The 25020-nt window shown below is 37.1% G+C and overlaps 1 protein-coding gene across 7 annotated transcripts in view; it reads right to left on the bottom strand.

Moving 5' to 3' along the window:
* LOC127428065 (F-box-like/WD repeat-containing protein TBL1XR1) overlaps nucleotides 1–24647 on the bottom strand; it is a 108627-nt gene extending 83980 nt beyond the window's left edge. For 3 of the 7 annotated variants that reach the window (XM_051676114.1, XM_051676117.1, XM_051676115.1), the window contains exon 1: nucleotides 24354–24646. The gene's annotated coding sequence lies outside the window, so the exon portion shown is untranslated. Of the gene's footprint in view, nucleotides 1–24353 lie in introns of all 7 variants that reach the window. The other 4 variants (XM_051676119.1, XM_051676120.1, XM_051676121.1 and 1 more) reach the window with 2 other exon arrangements.
* Between the last annotated feature and the right edge of the window lie 373 nt (nucleotides 24648–25020).

The raw sequence follows: 25020 nt of genomic DNA, 5'->3' as shown, positions 1-25020 counted from the left end.
AATTTTTATTTATTTTTTTAAAGGATTTTTAGATATTTAAAAATATTTGTATTTTTAATATTACATTCAACATTCTCAGATAAAAAAAATTTCTTCGGCAGTATAGCCGCTAAAGAAAATGTACGTTGTTTTAAAGAAGTTTTAGATATTTATATTGAAAAAAACAAAACAAAAACAAATCAATAACGTATTTTGTTGCAGTGTATAGGGGGTGAAGACTACCCTCTCTCACCTTTCTGTTCACTTCAATCCATATTTAACTCTCAAAAAACAAACTCTCTTATTAGTTAAGCTGCGTATTGCCAATTTTCTTCACAATAAGAAATGCACAGTACATATATTATGATTCAATAAGTCACGAGCCATCACATTATAATCTAGCTGCATTAAGTGTGCATGCTCGAGGGACGAGCATCCCTGCGACAGAGTGTGCCTCAACCAGGTGCAGTTTCAATCTCTCCCCCTTAGATCGGGACATTCGCACTCATAGAACTCATAGAAGCGGTGCTGAACGCACAGAGAAATGCCAGTTTCAGAGTTTGTAGTTATTTAAATGATCTGCTTCCGTATTATTTGAACTTTAATAAAGCTATAATGCATTAAATATAACTGCATTTAAGATGTAATGCCGAGGTGTTTCCTTTAAAGAGTTCCGGCTCCGCTTATTCCACAACGAGAGTGCTTCTGTATTTACTTATTTGGTAATTTTGTATAATTCCCTCATACTTTGCGATCTACATCATCTGAAGCTGTTTGGAAAGTTTAGAGTGCATCTGGACTGTGAGCCGTTTTCTTCCTCTCCTCAGTCAGAAGCGAACTGCAGTGCTGCTCTCGGGCATCATTATTAGAGTTTAATGTGATCTCATGTTACGTTAAATGGCATCAAACGACTATTCGACAACGAAAATTTTTGTAGACAATTTTTTTTATTGTCAACATTGTCAATAATGTCGACTAATCATTTCAGCCCTAATGTACAGTCATTTTATTAAACCCATAAAGTTTCCCCCACTACTCTGTAGCATGGTTTAGGATTTAATTCTACATAGGGTGACCTCTTTCAATTAAATTTCACTAATTTTATCATCTTCAGCAGACGTTTGACTCCACTGAAAGTCTTTGTGACGCTCCACACTACAGCCCAATAGGTGGCAGTAATGCATCCAGATTGCCAACTGCTAATAAACATCACAAGAAGAAATACCTTCTTGCCTGAAAGAAAATATGCCTGAAAGCGATATGGATACTGAAGAAACATTTAACTAAATAGTACAAAAATAAACAGCAATAGTGATGAAGTCGGAGTTGTTGCTGCGGTCAGTCGATAGCTGTATTGCATTGTCAGTGCGGTCTTGTTCGATACACAACACTATCATATTAGCCGGATAGCTAGCTGCTAGCTCATAACTGGTTTCCACAACAGCAGGGCTCATGTATATTCAATTTTTTATATTGTTTAATCACCCAGCTCACAAACACATGTGATTCACTGACCAAATCATAGCCTCCTGACCAACCACCAACATACCAACAATTATTTCAAAAACTAGGTCTTGAATCTTTAAATCATGCTAAAAATTTTTAGAGCTGGCACCACCCACGCAAGTGTTTGGCTAAATTATAATATCTGAATCCTGATGCCACATGACCAATGTGCATTTACTGAAGCTTGGTCTTTGCTTTCACAGGACTGATACAGTGATCTCCATCTATCACAGCTTAACAAGACAAGGTTTCCCATTCCCTAAATTGAGTGCAAATACCCTATTATATAGCCTGGCCTTCTTTGTCCAAGTGTTGGTCTAATGGACATAAGTAGGCAGGCTAATGGCACTTTTCCACTGCACGTTACCGTTCGACTCGACTCTGCTCACTTTACTTTTCAGAGCTTGCTTTTCAACTGCAGTTTAGTGCCGCCTCAATGTGGGTGGGATTATAGGCTGATTGTCATAGTTGCACCGCCTCTACTGCCGTGACATCTTAAACACGACAAACATTACTGACCATAAACGATAACACGACTGCTAGCTGTTAGATACTAGCTCATTGTGCTGCATAAAGCAGTTGTTGCATGGTGATTTTACACAAGTGTAACAGTTAAATTGGCCTGGTTGTTTTAGAAGCAAGCTTTCCAGTAGCTGGTCAACTAAATAAAGTGAAGCTTTCAAGCATAATATAGAGTTAACGTACCATCAACAGGGCACTCTCCCTCCCATTGCTCGCCGGTCTATTGCCATAGATAGCGTCCATTTGGTCGAACCACTTCCACTTTCTTCTGTTTGAACCACTCCGGCTGTTGTGGTCCCTGATGGTTCTGTACTCACTTTTAAGTTTTTTTTAACTTTTCCCTACACTGTTGGTAGGTCCGGTGGTAGCCGTGTACGGGCCAACAGCTGAGACACCTCCTGAAAAACTTTTTCGTTTCGCGTCGTTTCGTTCGTTGCTAACGAGAAGAACGTCTGCACCTCGTTTATTGACCACGGCGTGGTTTTGCGCACAGCCATTTCTTTTTACAATTCGAAAGTCATGTGAACAAATGATATTGCTATCGCTGTTGCTAACTTGATATTGTATATATATACGGGTTGATGTTCCATGTCGCAAATCCAGTGACACTGTTAGTGACGATTCTCTCTGACCAATCAGTGATTTGCAGGGTTTTGACATCACATTTAGTATCAGCTCGGCTCGCTTGGAACCTCGACCGAGGTGGTACTAAAAAAAGTACCAGGAACTATCCACAGTGGAAAACCCCTAAAAAGCGAGCAGATTCGAGTCGAGCTGTACCGTGCAGTGGAAAAGCCCCATAAGTGAAAGGGGTCCTTCTTTGCAATTGGTAAATGCATATTATCTGCAAGTCCAAGAGATACTGGTCTAGACAACATGGCCATCCAAGAGAAAATGGTCTAGCCAACATGTGTGACCTACTGAAAGGAACAACGGCAATAGGAAATAATACAAAAGTCTCACTTAATAAAGGAAGCAGACAGACATTACACCATATCTGTCTGTCTACACTGTGTGTGTGTGTATGTGTGTGTGTGTGTGTGTGTGTATATGAGAGAATAATATCCCTCTATAGTGTTAACTGATAAATCCTTGCATGAGAATTTGCAACAAAAAAAATTGCCAATCCCACATCGGCAGTGCTTGTACTGGATAAAATCTCAGAGGCAAAGCTTAGGCTGCACATTACGGGATGTCGACTAATTACAGAGCCTTTTATGTGTTGCCTTAGATTAGCCTATTGCCTTTTACTGGACTGAAGCACCACTTTTCAAAGCCTCTAACAAAATGTTGAGCCTTCAACCCACAAATGATTCCCTCTCTTGGAGCATGTTTTGTTAATGAAGTAACATCAAGTATTTTTTCTATGATGGCACATGTCAAACCTACATTGTAAAAATTAAAAATATACTCAAGGCACTATTTTTGGTTCCTCAGCCACCACACTGGCAGAACACATCTGGAGATCCACCAGGCACCCTTTAAAGGAGCCTCAAATATCCTATATGTACTCAAAGAACTTCCCTTTTGATGGGGTTACTTAAGAAACCATTGACAGTCCATTGAGATTTATATATATAGGCACCCATGGTAAATATGAGCAAAGAAGGCTGTGAAAAAAAAATCTGCATTGTTTATTCTTTTGATCTTTCATTCAAAAAATTTACAAAAATCTAACCTTTAATTGAAGTAGAACAACTAAAAGAGGGGAAATATCTCATTATTAAATAAATATTTTTCTCCAAAACACAGTCACAATTATTGGCACCCCTAGAAATTCTTATGAGTAAAATATATCTGAAGTATTTTCCCCTTCATATTTTACATTTTTTAGTGCACCTGGGTGACTAGGAACATGAAATTGTTCAGCCATGACTTCCTGTTTCACAGGGGTCATAAATATGAATTCCCTTAAATCAACAATCACAGTGGGTTATACTAAAGAATATAGTTTGATGTGCGGCAAAAGGTTGTTGAGCTTCACAAAATGCGAAGTGGCTATAAGAAAATAGCCAAAGCATTGAAAATGCCCATTTCCACCATCAGCGCAATAATTAACAAGTTCCAATCAACTGGAGATCTTAAAAATCAGCCTGGAAAAGGATGTGTGTCTATATTGTCTCCACACACAGTGAGGAGGATGGTTCAAATGGCCAAAGAATCTCCAAGGAATACAACCGGAGAATTGCAGAAATTAGTTGGGTCTTGGGGTCAGAAAGTCTAAAAAAATAAAAATAAAATAATATCAGACATCACCTACATCACCACAAGTTGTTTGGGAGGGTTTCAAGAAAAAAAGCCTCTGCTCTCATCCAACAACAAACTCAAGCATCTTCAGTTTGCCAGACACTACTGGAACTTCAAATGCGACCAGGTTCTATGATCAGATGAAACAAAACAAAAAGAGCTTTTTGGCAGCAGACACCAGAGATGGGTTTGTCTCACACAGAGATTAAGTAGTACCCAATGCCCACGGTTAAATGTGGTGCTGGATCTTTAATTCTATGGGGCTGTTTTTCTACCAGCGGTCCTGGACATCTTGTTCGGATCCATGGCATCACGGACTCTATCAAATACCAACAGATAAAAAATCAAAACCTGGCTGCCTCTGCCAGATGGGCCCTGGTTGGATCCTCCAGCAGGACAATGATCCAAAACAAACTTCAAAATCAACACAAAAATGGTTCACTAACCACAAAATCAAGGTTCTGCCATGGCCATACCAGTACCCTGACCTGAACCCCATAGAACATCCGTGGGGTGAACTGAAGAGGAGAGACCACCAACATGGACCACTGAATTTGAAGGATCTGTAGAGATTCTGTATAGAGGAATGGTCTCAGATCCCTTGCCAGGTGTTCTCCAACCTCATTAGGCATTATAAGAGAAGACTCAGAGCTGTTATTTTGACAAAGGGAGGCTGCAAAAAGTACTGAATAAAAGGGTGCCAATAATTATGGCCATTGTGTTTTGGAGAAAAATATTTAATAATGAGATATTTCCCCCGTTTCAATTGTTTTACTTCAATTAAAGGTTAGATTTTTGTAAATTTTTTGAATGAAAAGATCAAAAGGATAAACAAACAATGCAGATTTTTTTTTTCACAGCCTTCTTTGCTCATATTTACCATGGGTGCCAATATTTCTGGCCACTACTGTATATTAGGGATGTGCGAGGCTAGTCGGCTAAACGGTTCTGATGCTGCTAGTCGGCACTGGAATTACTAGTCAGTTAATATTTCTCCCCATTAAACTGATAATAATTTTTACACATTTACGTTCGGCTTTATATTTTTACAGAGGCTGCACTTAAATTACTGTCATATTAATGTTACATATTTTAAATAGAATTAATAATACAAATATTATTTAAAAAAAAGAGGATATCTGGAGCAGATACAGAGTTTAATTTCACCAAAGGCTGAGCGTGCTTCCCTCTCTCACCCGCGGCGCGCAGGAAAATGTCCTCTCGCTAGATAAGCAAACTCAGCAAAGTAGTTATGAAATCACTTTGGCGGTGCGGGAATCGGCTTTCCAAACGTTTGAAAGTCCCTATGGATGTTTCACATTTGAGTCTTCTTTACATCTGTGCATTTTCCACTGAGCAGGCTTTTTCAAGTGCAGGACAGCCACCTTAGGTGAGTTAAGTCCCGTCTTTCACTGGATCATGTCGACGTGTTAATTTTACTCATCAAAAAAATTATGCTTTTGAGTAAGTAGCTTAGAAAATAACTGTTTTAGACTAAGTATGCATTTTTTTTAATCTGCTGATTAAGCAGGCTATTTTCAACGAGGTGCCGACTGCTTAACAGGTTAAACTCTCTTTTATTCTGTGTGCACGTCATGTTTAGAATACATTAGGTTTATTGTAGGATACATCACAGGCATATTTTTTCTATCCTATAGCTACTTTTTTTTTTTTTTACATCTTAACTGTTAGTGGTTAACGTTCTTTACCAAACAGCTGTCATATTAGATCAATGGCTAACGCACGACTGCACGTTGTGAAATATGCGCAACTTTTCAGCGCACTACTTTCTCTCCCATAGATTTGGCTTAGTCTACCTGTTAATTATTTTCAACAATGTCCTGACTGTTTTAATATGTTAAGTAACTTTTACTTGGTTATTTCTGTTTAGAACAGGCTTTTAATGGTTGTTCCATTGATCCTGCACTATTCATTAATTGTTTTCAATAAATATGTCTGTTAAATATTCGCTAATGTTGATTCAGTGAATGCATGTCATGTTCTATATTTAATGTACAATGATCATAATTCAAGGTGAGCACGTCGCAGATAAATGCCCCTTTTCAGTGGAATTTAGCATCGGATTTGGAATAGATTAAGTATTTTAAATGGGTCGCATAAATTATTATTATTTTTTTTTTACTGTTTTCTGAAGGTTGGTTTCTCTTTAGACTAGTCGGTTATAAAACTTCCGTTTAAACGACAGTCAAATTAGTCGTAGCGCACATCCCTACTGTGTGTGTATGTATGTATGTATGTATGTATATATATATATATATATATATATATATACACACACACACACACACACACACACACACACACACACACACACACACACACACATACATACATATGTATATAATATCTCATATCTATTATATCTCTAAATTATGAAAGTGGTGTGAACATTTATGAGACAAAAGGGAATGCAAAGTTATCTTCTCAACTCTATATACTGTTTATTAAACCTTCGATGAATGGGTTATCAGCTGACTTCCTTTTCTTTGGCTTTCTATCTTGTTTCTGAACAGCAATCTAAATAGAGAAAATCTGTGATTCGGCTACCAAAAACAGTCATTTGGCTCCTTAATGTTTCAGTTTAGGAGCCAATGTCTCCTAAATTATTTTTTTAGTCTGGAGCCCTGCTTCATTCAAAATGCCTGTGTGACATGTAACAGGTTGATAAATACATATCCCCACAAGTTTAACACCTCTAAAGCCTGAGAAAGGTGGCATAAAATCAAAAACTACCGTCAGACAACTGATATACACTCAAAGTAAAATAGTGCTGAACTTTATTACAAAAATAAATAGTACTGACTAAACCATGAAATGTATTGTAAATATTAATATATATGAACTAATATTAAAATTTTAAAGTAAGCTGATTTTTAAATTGACGTTGTTTCCTTATTCCACAAGAGGGCGCAATAAATACACAAACCATTCAACACTCTTATATTATTGCATAGAACGTTCCTATTCTGGCTGTTAAAAAAAAAAAAAAAGAATATTTAATTTTCAACTAATGTGCATAAAATAAATAAAAAGTTTTAGTCAGTCCATATTCTCAAATGTTAAGTCAAAAGTAAAATGAAGGGGAAAACGCTTCAATAGACAGTTCACACGGTGTTACACTTGCACTGATTCCTACTATACCAGACTCAAGCTTCATAATAACAGCGAAATACCACATTGTTTTCTATTCAGTACAGTTGTATGTAGAGTTGCAATATTCACAGATAGCAGTGGTATTCAGTGATTTGTGGTGAATAGCGTGAAGCCTCCACACGTGCTGTCTCCGCGGTAACGCGCTCAACAAGCCACGTGATAAGATACGCGGACTGACGGTCTCAGACACAGAGGCAACTGAAATTCGTCCTCCGCCAACCGGACTGAGGTGAGTCACTACACCACCATGAGGACTTAGAGCACATTGGGAATTGGGCATTCCAAATTAGGGGAGAAAAACTAAGTAAATAAATAAAGCAAAATCAAAAAAGCAAAAATATTCACCGACCCTCAGCAGGGGAGTTGACGATGTAATCGGACATCGCAATACTTTTTACATATTGCCCAACCCTAATGACAGCCCTAGTGTATTGTCTGTTTCACATACTGTGTGTGCGAGGGGTGAGCAGTGCTGTGGTGTGACTTCAACAGGTGACACACTTTGAGTTTTCATCGCATCTATGTGACAGTTGGAGCACTATACAGAAAATAAAGTGATTTCTGTATGATTACATTGAGCATTTCCAGTGAAAATGTATTACTGTGTTTTCCTTGCATCAAGATGTCTTTTTTCAGTCAATGGGTGAGTAGTTTAGTACAGTATTTTATGTTGAGAGTCATAAGAGTTGGGTTGATAAATATGTTTATAATGCATTTTCAACATGTTTTCCGCTGAGTTCAGCGTGTGCTATGTGGTTAAAATAGGCTGAGCGCCTCATCTCTCCTCTCACTGCGGCTTCAAGGACCCAGCACTGCTCAGCTCATGCACCCATTATAACCTGCAGATGCAGTTTGTGTAAAACAGCCATAACAAAAGCATATCTCTGATCCTGGCATCCTCCATCTGTATTGTTTTTTTTGTTTTTCGTTGTGCTATTTTATCTCATGTGCAAAGAACATTAGAAGAAAAATGGTCAACACTACATTATGTCATCACATGGTTATTTTGTGCAAATGCAAAAGAGTTAAGTTTAGGCGGGAAAGAGCTATTGAGTAAGGTTCTCAGGAGAACTAAAATGTTGTCTGGAGGACCTTCATGGGGTTCCACCAGTGTGGCAGTTAAGGAACCCCAAATGGAGCCTTGAGTATCTTTTTTTACAGTGTAGACTGGTTTGACTTTTAACACTTTCCTCATCTACTATTTTGTAAGGTCCACTCAGTGATTGCTTTTCCCTGTCTCCTATCTTCTAATCCATGCTTCTCATGAGAATTTAAAAAAAACGCATCGATAACTCCAACACTGAACTAGGGAGATTAACCACCATGATCAAATTGTTCTCTGACAAAATGCATTAGAAAATCCTCTGTGCAGTCAAAAGCACAGAAGAGGTGAATGTATTAAAAAAAAAAAAGATAACAGCTAATGATCCTTTACCATTCTCATGGTCTTGCCAAGACAACAAGGTGCACTGGATCATTAATAATTGCAATAACTGCATTAATAATTGCAAAGTTGTGTACTTATAGTATGTGCACTGAAAAAATTCTGCCGGATTCACAACAGGCGAGTATGCAGATACATTTGTTCTTACCTTTGTTCTAAAGTTGAAAAACACAGATTTTTCAGAATGAAGCAAGTGTCCATGTTAGGGCTTTCACTAAAAACTTATGTTCTTATGCTCTTTAAAATGCGTTCTCACCTGAGAGCATGTGCAGCACGATCTTCGAGTAAAGCCAAGTGTACCAATTCTAATAAAAGCTGAAAACAAATACTTTTCTATAAAGGTCTAGACACCACATGATTGGCTGCATTTTATGTAGAACCTAATATAGCTAGAATAGTCCTACTACATGTCAGTAGGGCCCTATGATTTCAGCGTTGCTGAAAACAAGGACGGAATCGCAGAATACCTTCATAAAAACGGAATGAAATATAAAAACACAGAATGTCACGAATTAAATCACATTATATTTAAGCAATATCTCACAAGAGTTTTATCACTGCTTTCATTAATACTGTGATGCTCTACTGTACAGCACTGTATTTGACCAAAAAATAAATGAATAAAAAAACTCCAACTTGGGGTTTTGGATTGCGCTGTGAGGATCAGTATAGAAGCTTTTTATTTGATTAAAATAATGCAATGGTATGTTGAAAAGTGATTCTGTTTTCATTTGATTAAAATTTGAATTCATTTGATTAGACTGCTTTTTATATATAATAAAATGTAATTAAATTTAAATTCCCAGAATTCAGAGAAAATAAAATGGAATTTTGAAATAAATAAAAATTTCATAGGGCCCTATGTCAGAAGTGGAATGTCCGTCAACTTTTGCCATGATGCGATGCATCCACCAGCATCCAACGCTATCAATTTAGGCTTAATGCATGATTCATATTAATTATTATATTTATATTAATAAATATTATGTTTACGATTTTATGTTTTACATTTTTTATGATTATATTAAAAAATATAACTAAAATATGAATGCAATTAATCCCACCACAGTATTAAGGAACTGCTCAACCAACGAAGCACCATTCCAGCCTTACAGGCAACGCGCAGCTGTACATTATAATATAGTAGGGCTGCAACTAACGATTATTTTGATAATCGATTAATCTTCGATTAATCGGATAAACAAAGTGTTATTTCCTTTATTTCATTAAAATGTGATTTGTAAAACGCAAGTATCTGGTTCGATTTACAGTAATGAATTCACGATTCTATACTCACAAAACTTTGAACAAAGCCTGAATCATGAAAAGTTAAGTTTGAATTTTGTATTATTATTATTACTTTCAGGACATATGCAAAACAGTTCATTTACTTGTAAAACTTAGCATAAATTATTGTTAATTAAGGAGTAAAATGATCCACCTCGAATGGAGTGGGACAAAAAACAACCCAGCAGAGGGCAATGGTGACACCAAAATAGAAATATGAATCATTCTGCCCAGCTGAAAAATACATAATTATGTTAGATACATATGCTTGTACACTGACACGGATTACAAACATTTTAAGTATTGTAAATCAATATTGTAAGTTTTAAAATGTTGTCACTGATTACATGTTTCTAAATTATTCTTTTCAAAAATACGTTTTTAATGGTAGTGTATGCTTGCTTATCCAGTAAAATAATGTTTGTCATAGTATAAATTTACTAGAGAAATCAGACATTACATTTGGCATTATCAGGAGGACTATCAAATATCAGGACCCTTAGCATTATTATACATTATATTCAGCATTATATACAGTTTAATATAGTACAATCATCTGTAAATGCAGTGCAAATCCACTCTTGCACAGAAAAGTCATATTCATTGTTTTACATGCATTGACATGAGGAGTCAAAACACTTAAAACCGCACACTTTGACCACTGAGACATCGAGATATCCATGCACAATTAATTTCTGAAATCAATGTTTTGTTGTATGATTACTAAATGGCAAAGCACAGTTTAATCAAAATGATTGTGCATCTTCCTCCATTGCGATCGCTCCGTGAAGTTTAACGGAGACTCGCATATGGTAAAGACAGCCAGTTTTGCGAAATACACACCTGGTTTTGAATTCATAAAATATATACATTATAAAACATAGAAAATAACAGTAAAATGTAAGTGATGCACTGGAGAGAAACCACTCTTAAGCTCATCAAACAGCAAAATCACTCTGTCAACACACTTGATGCAGCAACCGCTCCTTATTAAACTGCATGCTTATGATCTTCTTTGAAGTGTTTATAATGCTCAACATCTTGGGTCATGATTTTTCAGCTTTAACTTGTCTCCACTGTTTTTCAAACGTGTTATCATGCAACATATTTTTCACTGGGCTGTAAAGTGACATCACTGACGGAGCTTCTCCGTGCTCACGGTATATATCCAACTAATGAATAATGCAATTCGTTGTTCAGGGCTCCAGACTAAAAAAATGACTAAATGAGCCATCGGCTCCTAAACTGAAACATTAAAGAGCCAAATGGCTGTTTTTAGTCGCCAAATCACAGAATTGCTTGATTTAGATTGCTGTTCAGAAAAACGAGATCGAAAGCAGAAGAAAAGGAAGACAGCTGATAACCCATTAATCTGAGGTTTAAAAAAAAAACAGTATACAGTATATCAGTTTGCATTACCTTTTGTCTCATAAATGTTCACACCCCTTTCATATTTATACAAATTTAAGAGAAGTTTTTTTTAATACTGCTCTTCACAATCTACATTACAGATAATAAAGTACAGTATGCATATAGTAGTTCGTCATCTTGAGCAATGAATGTGTGCACCTTGTGTAATAGTTGTGAACAAGTCCCTCAATTGTCCTAAGTGTCAAAAGCTTGAGATATATGTACACAGTATATAAATTGTTTCACAATATTGCATTAGTCTTTTACTGTTACCAGATGGCCCAGAGACAGAGACTACAAGAGTGCAAATTGAATGAAATCCCAGATGCAGTTTATTGTGCTACTCCAATCCCAATCAATAATTACCAGGAGAAAAAGTGGTACACAATACGAGACTTTTAATTATAAAGAAGCCCGAAATACACATGCAGAAACGTCTGCACTCCCAGTTGTGAGCTCACTGACGGCTGATTCGCTGAGAAAGTGAATCTGATTCAACCTGCTAACCTGAGCTACTGAGTTTAAACCCTTAGTTCCTTTCGGGTGATTCATGAAAAAGATCCAGTCATTTGGTCACGACTCTCTCGTGCTAAATTTGTTGTCGCAGCGAGCTCATCATCACAATAGAACGGGGGAAAAGCGGCGCGAGACACACTGGTGCTCTAAAGGTGTATTCAATAACTCACAAGATTATATCTGGTGAAACCGCATATGTACACACACAACCCGACTGTTGCCAATGGTGACTAGATTTTAAATTGTAGTTGCATTAAATTGTTTTTGGTCGCATTTGCGACCATTTTAGTCGCAGTCTGGAGCCCTGTTTTTAATGATTTTCATTATTGATAATTATCGATTAGTTGTTGCAGCCCTTTAATAAAGCAAACTTAGACTACATCCACATTAAAAATGCCATAAAATATCGATACATTGATTACTGATCAGCACATTGTTTTCTTGATACATTTTTGAGGCACTGCTATATTAACATTAACTGACATTTAAATTAGAAGCCTCATTTTTGTGCTTTCCCATTCACAGGCAGTTGGCCTTCCATTTAATGTAGTCTGGCATAATAGCTTTGGGAGACCACAAGGGGGTGATATAAAATTTACTGTACTTAATACTAAGTTATCGTCACCTCTGTTACCCCTACATTTGTGCAGCTGGTGTTTAGCATAGTGTTTTGTTGTGGATAATGTTATGCTTAGGGAAAAGGGCAAAAGAAGTGAATGAGTCATTTCAAATTCTGAGTTGATGGAGCTTTTTATATGGCCAATATCCCATATAAAAAGATATTACTGTAAATGGCAGATATGTTTGTTTCCTTTCAATGCACAGGTACAACCTACAATTGCAGATACTTTCAACCCTAGGAAAAAAAAAATTATCTATTGATTCGCCACAGGCCGAGAAACAAACAAATTACTAAGTTTATATTGGGTGATATGCAGCCGCTTAACATGGTGGAGAGTCCCTTCTTCCGAAACATGTTACAGGGAAATTGAACCGGAGCCAGACGCTCACACTTTACTAACACTTTTGAGAAACATGTATGAAGAGACAGAGTATTGTGCAATGAGTAGCCCTATTTATTATATTTTTTTTAAATGCCGATATAGTTTGATAACCATCTGGAAAATGTTACGATTATCAATGTGAAAAAGGCAACTTCCCGTCAACTTTGAAGGAATGCAATGAATGAAGGTTGTACAAAGTAACATTGATCTTTAACAATGCTATCAATGTGGATAGCAGGCAGAACAATGCCGCTACAACATGGGCCACAATCTTGATTGTTTTGGGTTGAATGGATCACATGACCGCATCACATGACAACAAATACATGATTGTTTTCAAATATCTCAGTTTTCCCAGTCCACACTACAACACAAATAAACCATTTTAAAATGTATCTAAATGGGAAAGCATTTTTGAAAAACTCAGTTTTCGCTAGATAAAATTGCAATCTCATTTTGGACGGAAAGCCAAATGTAGAAAAAAGTATGCATTTTCAAATTCATCCTGATTAATGTGGACAGTGTCTTGATTCATTTCTGTGAGATAACGTAACATTCACACAGGTTTAATTATTTGTACGCTGACATACAAATGGGTGCATACACACGGTTAGTGAATGAGATCCATTGTGAGTCCTTCAAGAATTTATATGACTCATGGGAATGAGTTAAGGTACAGGAAGACACTTCCAAGCATCTCCTCCCCAAAATGGTGGATGGTGCTTCTTTTCAGGGTATTATATTACAGTTCTATTAGCTTGTGCTGGGATGCAATCTCATTTAACAAGAATGCCACTTTTGATTTGCAGCTCACTGGCAGAGTTACAAACTTGAACTTAACAGCATATTCATTCCCTGGATGCCATCCTTAAAAGTTTATAAGCAAATGGCAGTTTTCAAAGAGTTTGTGAAGTCGTGATGCAGCATCAGCAAAATATTTAATCTTGCAGAGCACAGCAATCAAGACTAGAAGAAAAATGTAAAAAAAAAAAAAAAAAAACTTACTGTAGCATTTAGGTGCCAAAAATGTTTATAAGTTTCTAAGAGCTAATCCAAGTATCAACTCAGACTGCACAGCAGAGTACACTTGAGGCACTTAAATATTATTATTTGAATGCAGGCATGAACACACACCGTCCGATCCCAGTAATTCCCATTCTAAAAATAGAAATGTACTGTTGACTGCCTAACTTCCACATTCATTAATGAATTAATAGAAAACTCAGCTCAAAAGTGTGTGTGTGATGGGTTTGAGAAGGAAAGGTGGTAAACATTGTTTGTTTGTAAGAGTTGAGCAAAATTTGTTCACCTATAAGATTGAGAAATCTACCTTTTTCAACAAGTAAAAGCATTCTACAAGAAGCTAAAAAGCTCAATGTTTGTCTCATATTGATGCATTTGCTAAGCAATGGCTTAAAGGTGTTTTTTTTGTTTGTTTTTATTTCCAGAGGAACCATAATCAAAACCAAACAGCCATTGTAGCCAAGTAGATTAAAAATGTTTAAATGCAAGAATACCATACAAATCTAGTTAATGTTTTCCACCCTGTTTTTCACTAAATGAAAACTAATGATATGGCAAAAATAAAATGAGAACACACAATTGTGTTAATTTGATTAATGTTTCTGTTTAAGATTTTTCCATTTCTAATCCACAGTGCTGACACTTTTACTTAACGATTATTTTCAAGAAAGAAAGCTCTTAAAAACACAATGTGCATCCATAAGCATTACAATGTATATATTATAACATATACAGTATAATTATGGTTGCTATATGGAAACTACAGTATTACTGTTGTAAAATCAATACATTTTAACAAAATTGTATCAAAACCATGATTTCTGCAAAGAAAACCATGGTGACAGCAATCATGGTTACTACAATATTACTATAGTAAAACCATGGTTAATTTTCTTTAGGGTCTTTAACTAAAAAATTCCTTTTCTCTAATTACTATTACGCTACATGTAACGAGATAAAATGCATTTCAAACCCTACTGCACATATATTCAATATTCGAAAGCTTTACATCACTATAGAAGGAACTTTGCTATTAAAATAGATACGAGATATGTTGTGATGTGGCTAAAATGTTTTAATCATACACGGAAATCACAAATCTTCGTCAACGGAGTAGGGAAACATATCATTGGCAATGAACACACCAATTACTTTAGTAATTGTTAATGCCTGTCTGAATTAGCACTGAGTGCCTGCTTAAAAACAAATGGGAGTGTGTGCAGTTTCGGCTCACCTGCGGCTCTGTGCGTGCCACTCGCTATCTTTCCCCGGTGATTTTGGTGTAATTACCAGTATAGAGCACTCGCAACGTGTGATGTCTGCCTGTTTTGTAAAAGTTTTTTGACCATCGCTGTTGTAATTGACGGCAAAAAGAAAATGTTTCCAGACAGGAGACCTGAATAACGCAGGGGGCTTCTCTATCAGCGGTTCGTTTTCTCCACTTACTATTTTCAACTAACACAATGCTTGCAGAACAGTGATGTCAACAAGTTGACCCACATGAAACACAGACATCTACAGATCCATTCAGATGCATTAGCGTAGCTTGTAACTGTGTGTCAATTTGATGCTGCATATTTTCTACGCAAAACCTAAACTTGGTGAACCGCGTGCCACCGCTTCCCGAACCGTATGTTTTTTTTTTACCATTAACCTTACATGACGCTTTAGATGTGAAAACATTTAAGAACTGATGAAGTGCCATGTCACCGCCATGTTTGTAGTTTTTCACGTTTCACTGTTGTAGTTCTGAAGCGAGCCATCAAACTCCTCTTCTGTCGAGCAAAGGATTGTGGGCAATATTAGCCAAAAAAAGCATGCACGGATCCACACTTCACAAATCTACCGGAAATAGTAGACCATCCGGGCTACTTTGGAACCCTTTTTCTAAACATACTACTATTTGACACATACTAATCCTTATCTCATATACTATTTAGGGTGGATAGTGTGCACATTGAGATGCAGCACATGTGCCCTCTATACTTAGGACTGCTGCAAATTTACATGTTGAACCTGACCTTCAGGTCACACACAACAGAAGTATGCAACCGCCTCTGGGTGGGGGAGGTTCGCTACAGAGCTTTCATTAGTCAGTCGGAGAGCAGGAGAAGACAAATGAACAGCTAAAGCATGGGTCAGGAGTAAAACTAGCTTTCAGTCCACCCATCCCCCAATCACTACTACCACAGCTGATGAAATGAAGCAGCAAATCCCATTAAAACAGTCTTCACATGTCTTCTCTTCGTTCTTGTATAACGTTCATTCTGGGAAACAAAAACAAGACATCTGTCTTCTAAACACATGGTCTGATATAACTATCACTGGAACTATGTAGATTAAATTAGTCCTGCCCCAAACTCACACCACTGATTGGTCAGAAATCCTCTTTTTGTTTGTTCCTCCAAAAAGATTCTGCCTTGAATGTCAGGCCAATTCATTTTCTCTTCATTCAGCAAGAAATTGCCACATTTCAACGTGATGTTGTTGAATTATTACTAGTATTATTATTATTACAAACTTTCCTCAAGACACTCGACATCATCTCAAAGCAATGCAACAAAGGAAATAATACATAAGTAATAAAAAAAAAAATCAAAGGAAATAAACACTTCATTAAACTCTTAGAGTCATCTCTATAGAGAATACTTGAATATCTGAAGGCAAACATGGCAGGTTTGTTTCCAAATATCTAACATCATTCAAACAATTTTATTAAGGGTGATGATGTGTAGTTAAAAAAAAAAAAAAAAAAAAAACACATTACACATAATTGCTGGCACATGGCACACTGTTTTAGACATTTTACTGATCAGTGGTGGTTAGAATGTTGGGCTGTCTAGCTGTTTGAGATGTTTGTCTTCCTCTTGCGCTTTTAGTTAAAAAACTCAGAATTCAAAGGGCTCACATAAATTTTGTGGTTTGTGCACCAGATTGAGTAGCGTGTGTGATCCCACTCTGCACTCTCCTGACTCTGGAGCAAAAACAGGAACCCTACTGGACTCACGTGCACAAGCACACTCCAGAAAAATCACAGACGTGCATGTCATGAGAAGTCTATTTAGAACGAGAGATGAATATCATAGAATTTGCTTCAGTGGCCTGAAATTTCGCTTGGGCAGCGGTCGAAAAATTGTCAGGGCCTAAAAAACCCTGTCCATGTTTCTTCAGTTGTCTTTTTCAAGTCATACGTGAAGCCGCTTAGCCTTCTTGCTCCATTTCTCCGACAGAATATGTACCGCAAACGTGTAATGTGAATAGAATGAGGCAATTTTTTATAACCGAGATAGAGATGATAATCCAAAATATATATTGGTTGTCAGGCCTGTCACGGTTATTAAATAATAGTCTGATCACGGTTATTTGAGATAACGGCGGATATTTGGCACTTCAAATTCCAATCACATTTTAATTCCCAAATAAGGAACATTTGAGCAAATATATACAGTATGTCAAATGTAGTCAATGGCACGTTTGTGTGTCATTCAGTTAATCTCCGAGCATCACTGAGACGTACTGCGGATGTCAACCATCAGCACTGGTCAGGAAGAACGCATGAAGTGCTTCTAAAGCCCTCTGATTCAGTCAGCAAAGGCTGCGCCAAACTCCCCCAAACAAACTTTGATCGTGAAAAGAAAGCGCTCCAGTTTCACTTTAAACGATCATGTAATTGCAAATGTACCTGGTCATAGTGAGTTCATACAGGCAGTGTTAATGACACAAAGGAGGAGACGCACACTTTTTCTGTGGAGCGATAAAATTATGAAGCGAAATCTCAAAGGTTTTGCTTCATGAGAAATAAGGGTTCGTAGGTTTCATCAAAGAGCACTAAAATAACATGTGAAAGGGAAGAAATAGGATATTTTACTATTGCATATGATATAACAATTAAAAATATCAGAGGTTTACATACACTTAGGTTGAACATATAGAAGTATACACAATCAGCCAAGAACTCCAAGAACAAGTCTGGTTCATCCTTGGGAGCAATTTCCAAACGCCTGAAGGTACCACGTTCATCTGTACAAATAATAGTATGCAAGTTTAAACACCATGGGACCACGCAGCATCATACCGCTCAGGAAGCAGATGCATTCTGTCTCCTAGAGATAAACATAGTTTGGTGCGAAAAGTGCAAATCAATCCCAGAACAACAGCAAAGCACCTTGTGAAGATGCTGGAGGAAACAGGAAGACAAGTATCTATATCCACAGTAAAACGAGTCCTATAACAACATAACCTGAAAGGCTGCTCAGCAAGGAAGAAGCCACTGCTCCAAAACCACCATAAAAAGGCCAGACTACAGTTTGCAGGTGCACATGGGGACAAAGATCTTACTTTCTGGAGAAATATCCTCTGGTCTGATGAAACAAAAATTGAAAAAATTGGCCATTATGATCATTGTATGTTTGAAGGAAAAAAGGGTGAGGCTTGCAAGCCGAAGATTACCATCCCAACCATGACGCATGGGGGTGGCAGCATCATGCTGTGGGGGTGCTTTGCTGCAGGAGGGACTGGTGCACTTCACAAAATACATGGCATCATGAGGAAGGAAAATTATGTGGATATATTGAAGCAACATCTCAAGACATCAGCCAGGAAGTTACGGCTTGGTCACAAATGGGTCTTCCGAATGGACAATGACCCCAAGCATACCTCCAAAGTTGTAGCAAAATGGCTTAAAGACAACAAAGGTATTGGAGTGACCATCACAAAGTCCTGACATCAATCCGATAGGATATTTTTGGGCACAACTGAAAAAGGGTGTGCAAGCAAGGAGGCTTACAAACCTGACTCAGTTACACCAGTTCTGTCTGAAGGAATGGGCCAAAATTCCAACAACTTATTGTGATAAACTTGTAGAAGGCTACCCAAAATGTTTGACCCAAGTTAAACAATTTAAAGGCAATGCTACCAAATACTAACAAAATGTATGTAAACTTCTGACCCACTGGGAATGTGATGAAAGAAATAAAAGCTGAAATAAATAATTCTCTCTCCTATTATTCTGATATATACTGATTATTATTCACATTCTTAAAATAGTGATCCTAACTGACCTAAGACAGGGAATGCTTTGTACGATTAAATGTCAGCAATTGTGAAAAATGTATTTGGCTAAGGTGTATGTAAACTTCTGACTTCAACTGTATATATAAAATTATATTTTATTTTTAATAAAATAAAATATATAATATAAAATACAGAAGTTTCAAAAAAACAGTGTAAATGTAAAACTGACCAAAACTAAAGTTGACCAAAAATAGAGACATATTTTAAGTATTTAGAAATATTTTAATATTTAAAACATTATTTTTCATGGTATTCACACGTTTTTAAAAGCCTTAAATGAAATAAAATACCCCTATTTTATTATTTGATTTATAGCTTTTAAGTAAAATTTTAAATAAGATGATTTATATGAAAGTTAAGCGTGAAAGCCCTAAAAAAGACAATTGTCATAATCGCAATTATTTGTTTGACAATTAATCGTCAGACAAATTTAATAATCGTGACACTCCTACTGGTTGTCAAATTTCTACCAGTTTATCGTGTCTACCGGTATATCATCCACCCCTATCATCATACATACATCCTAATGTCCTCTGTACCACACCATCCAAATCAAGACTGATCATTTACAAGGAAAAGGGAAAGCCACTTTTCCAAATATATGCTTCCTCTTACTGTTACATCTGTTTCACAGAACCTGAGTCAACATAGACAAAAGTAAACAGCCAGAGGTCAGATAAGATAATGACAAGATTCATTACTTTGGATCATAATCGAGCTCAATAAAACCACTCCCTACATCTAAAGTAGGCGAGGGATTTACTGCCTCATATTTGTGCTAGTCAGTGATGACAATTTTAAAGGAACCCTAAAAGTTTACAAGCTTAACTGACATTTACCATTTTTTTCAAACAAAATAAATCTACACTTAATTTCCAATATGCAATCTAGTTCACCAAAGGACATTCAAAATTAAATACATATATCATTAATTAGCTTATTTTACGCTTATTTTGAATTTTTTCCCCATCACACTGTGCTATACACCAGGAAAACCAGAAAGTCCAGCTTAATATTCAGAGACAATTATAAGAAAGCCATTCGTATGGTGATTCCCCCAGAAACTCGAAAAGCTGTGATGCTATAAAAATATGGCACTGTTTGTTTGAGCATCCTAACCAGCTCAACAAAGCAACATTGGATACATTCATACAGTCAGTGTTTGGAACTGACAACCGTATTTACTTGCAGGTTAAAGTCTTGAAATGTCCCGTTCATACAACAGCTTGCAGTAGCAGTTCGAATACTGTAAGTCACAACTCTATCAGACGTGCCCGATGTACACAGGGTGCGAGTGTTTGAGTTTCAATGTCGATGCCTCTCATGTTTTTGTCTAAATTATTCTCTAGTTTTTAACAAGGTAGAGAAACTTGTGAAATTACAAGCTAGCTGTTTTCAAATAAGTAATATATAATGATACAGATAAATCTTTTCTGTCCACTGTAAAATTTAGATATTTTCATTAAAATTCCCTCTGTTTATTAACCCCAAAATAACAGCTAGGAAAAAAAATGTCCAATAAAAACAAAGAATGATCCAACTGTGAAATCATTAAGCTTCAAAGCAGAACAAATTTGTGTGTAAATTGTTCGTAACACCATTCTTATGGTCACCACACAGAATTTCGTCCTGCTTGTGCTTCATAACTAAAGCTATGTCATTCCAAATCTGATTTTTTGTGTATCTGATCGGAATCCGATCTTCATGATTGACTGTCCACACTGTGTATAGCAACTGAACAGATCTGATTTGTGCATCCCATGGCTATCTTTATATTCTGGCATCTCTGCATTGTTTGCTATAGCAATGATGCTGCATCAGTATGCAAAAAAATAAATAAATAAATAAATAAAAGATGGAGGGGAATGGAATAGAGATTTTAGCTTATTATGGCAATGTTTAGAAGAGGCTGGCATGCGCCGCTTTATTTCATGCTGCCGTTTCCACAGGTATCATAGTTCAAAGCAATGTGTGGTCCAGACAGACTAGCAGTGACTGGTGAACTCGTGTCATCATAGCCACCTTTGATTAAATGATGTGGCATTCGAACTTCAAATTGCATCCAGGAAGACTCCATTTGTCCAGATTTGGACTGACAGTCTGAAAATAGCTTAAGACCCCAAGTGTTTGAAATGGCACACTACTCAAGCTACAATTGAATGTACAATCAGTTAACGCAATTATCTACATACTTGGATGAGTAATCTATATTATTTAAAATTGGCAATATCCCACCAGAGCTCACTTGCTTATATGTTCCCATGTGTACAGTACACTAACTCAAAAGGTTTGTTTACTACAGTATACTGTATACTGATGCAGTAGTCTGCACTACATGATCTCACATGAAGTCGGCATGTTGTTTGCAAGAGTTCCGTACCCTAGGATCGAACACAATATGCCGACTCACCGACAAGCAGCATCTCCTATCAGATATTTTTTGCTTACCTCCCCCTGTGGCGCGAGTGGAAGTGCGTTGCTTGAACAGCGTGGGATACCCAGGTTCAGATACCGCGTTGAAACCAGTAAGTAATTTTGTTCACATGATCAGTGACGAGCCTGATTTAGAAGTTGCATTTTTCCCTCCAAGATTAAATTTTTACTCCACTGATGGTTACGTTTACATTAGATGTTTGGGTTGGAGGGTACAGTCTATAAAATATGCAATACTCCTCACTGTATTATAGCCTGTACAGCTTCAAAACTCTGTTTTGGCGCCCCTTTGTGGACAATACAACCGGAAAATGGAGCTCACATCAATACGCCCAACAACACTTACCCCTTTGACCACTGGGGGCAGTGTTTCACGTTACAGTAAGCGCAGACTGATTTTAGCTAAAGAAAAGTCAACCTACTGTTTCCGATTTCACTATGAGATCAGTCTGACTACAACAATACACGACTGACACACCTCATAGCAGGTTGCAAACCATATATTTCACAAATTGTAAAAGAAACAGACCTTTTAACACAAATCATTTTTGACTCGAACTCCATCTGTATTTCTATGGCTATATTGCACTAATCCATTTTCTTTTGAAAACTGAGTTTTCACTTTCCCAACGTCATTGTTTTCCAAAGTGTGTGGTAATGAAAGGCGTTTTTTGAAATGCTTCCATTTTCGGTCGAAGAAAACGGTGTTCCAGTGTGGTTGAGAGGCAGTAATGTAGAAAAATCTACCTATTTTTAAACAAAAACATTTAATTATGGACATGCTTAAGTTTACTGACTGAAGCAGCAACACAGTGGTGCACATGCAAGTCTCTCAACATGTTTCATTTTTAATTGAGTACAAGTGTTTATAGAACCAAATGAGATAAAGCCAAAATTGAACCAAAGTATCTTTCGTTTGAGTTTGTTTACTAGTTGCCCTACATTTCTGTTGCAATCACAGTGTGTGGCCAACTACTAATCAAGACTACCGATCAAACAAGATTATCATCACAGTTTATAATCAAATATCCAGTTTACATAACACCAGTTTGTATTTATGATCAATTACAGTAGTAATACTGTATCAAGCATAGCTCTACTGCATAACTACACAACATTTACACCAACGGCATTCCTCAATGACCTTGCAGAAAATAACACTGGCCTTGTTTAAGCATAGACCATGGCAGGCATTTTCAAGATCACACCATCTGCCCATCTCCTCTCTAGCACAACCTTGAGGCTTTACAGAAATAGGGTCAACACCACTGCACTGCAACTAAGCGCAAACACAGAAATGTCACGTTTCAACACGTCGGCTTGCCCACTGCGATTCTGCTCGACGAGGGAGAGCACAGGGAAAAAAAGATGCAATGGATCAGGTCTGTCTGTCCCATCCCCCACATCTTGCTTCAATCCACTCTAAGGCACAAGTTACATAACTGTGCCACTCTTCCACTTAGAGAAACGCATAGACTTTATGATACGCCAAAAGACACAACATTTGGAATATCAGATGGACCATATTCATACGAAATAAATGTTTTATTTTGTATTATTGTTCCTGTGCATTATTCTAGGACCCATTTTACAGGTTGTGTATTAATGAGGGACTGGGTTAACCTAACACTCAAAGAAATGGGGGGGGGGGATTTAAGTAGGTTACATGTGAGGCATTACAATGGGAGTTTCCCAACACATGGCCTTCAGACTACACACACATACTCACTCACTCCAGACCTCCCCACCCCCATCACAGACTGACACTAGCGAACATTATGATCCAAATGTAACAAGTAAACACTTACCTTTCATGATCTGTCCTGTCACATAGATCAGCATTTTAACATGAAAGTGCAATTACACTCTCTTAATGAGTGGACAAATGAACAAATCTGCCATTTCGTATATTATCTTGGGGTTTGATGTCAATTGCAAACATATGCTTTGTTTGACAATGGCATAATAAGAAATACCACCTTTAGGGTTTTATAATTAAGAATTAATAATGCAATCCTTCAACACACAATTTTGTTTGTCTGAATATGAATGAGAGTTGAGCTCCCCTCCCCCACTCTCATGTGCTTCAGCTGGTCTATCATGTACAGTCTTTTAATAAACATTGAATATAATTCACATGTACATTTATTCATTTAATAAACACTTAGTATAACTTACAAATATAAACTAGTGCTTATATAGTTGTGTACTGCTTCCAAAGAATACTAGGAATTGCATTGATTCAAGTAGATAAACATGTCATATCTACATTAAGTCTGATTATCCTATGATCCAGCCATCAGACTAAATCGTACAATTAAACTGCCTTGGTGTCACACGGATATTGAATTATATTAACATACTCCAATAATTAATATGACACCATAGGTTAAAATGTAGACTGTTTAAATTTAAACAGTGTCAGAATTATATAGCAATTTGTAACGAAATATTTTGCACGCAACTAACCACCAAACAAGTGGCGCTGCATGTAACTACGCGCACGCGCGCGCGTGCACACACACACACACACACACACACACACACACACACCCCGCGCAAGCACACACGCGCACACACCTGCCCATCCCCCACTCAGCCAGATCCTCTAAAAGAAATGCCCTTGCTCTATTATAAATCGCTATATATTCGTATATAAACATCCCAGTGCTACATAAACGTACCTATACTACAACTCTGTCGATATAACGATTAAAAATGAAGAAAACACTTACTTTAATACCCGGATGAGCGCGAGGGGTGCTTTTCACTGCTGAGCTGCTTGTGTGGAATTTCCTCCTCCTCGACTATTTTGTAAAATAGTGCTCAAACAAAGCGTTATAAAGCTGCTTTGAGGCGGCAGATCGTCAGATAAATTCCCAAACAAGCGTCCAGTCCCGATCGCATCGGCGTGGAGCTGAATAAAACCGTTTAAAAAATAGATTTAAGCGCGATTGAGGTACATTGTAAACTGTTTGCTAGTGGAGAAAGAGCCAAACAGTTCAGGACCAGCCAACGGCTTCAGACACTCAAACACTAGAGAGGAGACTTTCCAAGCGAAAATGGGGGAGGCCAGGGCGGTTGTCTCTGCAGCTTTGTTGAAACTGAAGGAGGAACGCAGACATTGCAATAACATGCCCGTTCGTTCCATCTTAATGGAGATTTTACCCTTAACAGCGTTATATGTGTAAAATTTAAACGAGTATAATCGCCCTCGTGATCTACGTCACTGCACTGGAATGAGTTTCTGTTTGTTATTGTGTAGAGAAATTTTCTACGTAATAACAGTAGCATTAAATAGTGTTGAGTAACACAATTAAAGCCAATTTAAAATGTTTAATATGTAATTATAAAACACTATATTTTATTGGTATTTTGCTAGTTTTTTCTATAATATTTTAC

Source organism: Myxocyprinus asiaticus, chromosome 37 (assembly GCF_019703515.2).
Source record: "Myxocyprinus asiaticus isolate MX2 ecotype Aquarium Trade chromosome 37, UBuf_Myxa_2, whole genome shotgun sequence".
NCBI classification, from domain to species: domain Eukaryota; kingdom Metazoa; phylum Chordata; class Actinopteri; order Cypriniformes; family Catostomidae; genus Myxocyprinus; species Myxocyprinus asiaticus.
This window is presented reverse-complemented; position numbering and strand designations above follow the sequence as displayed.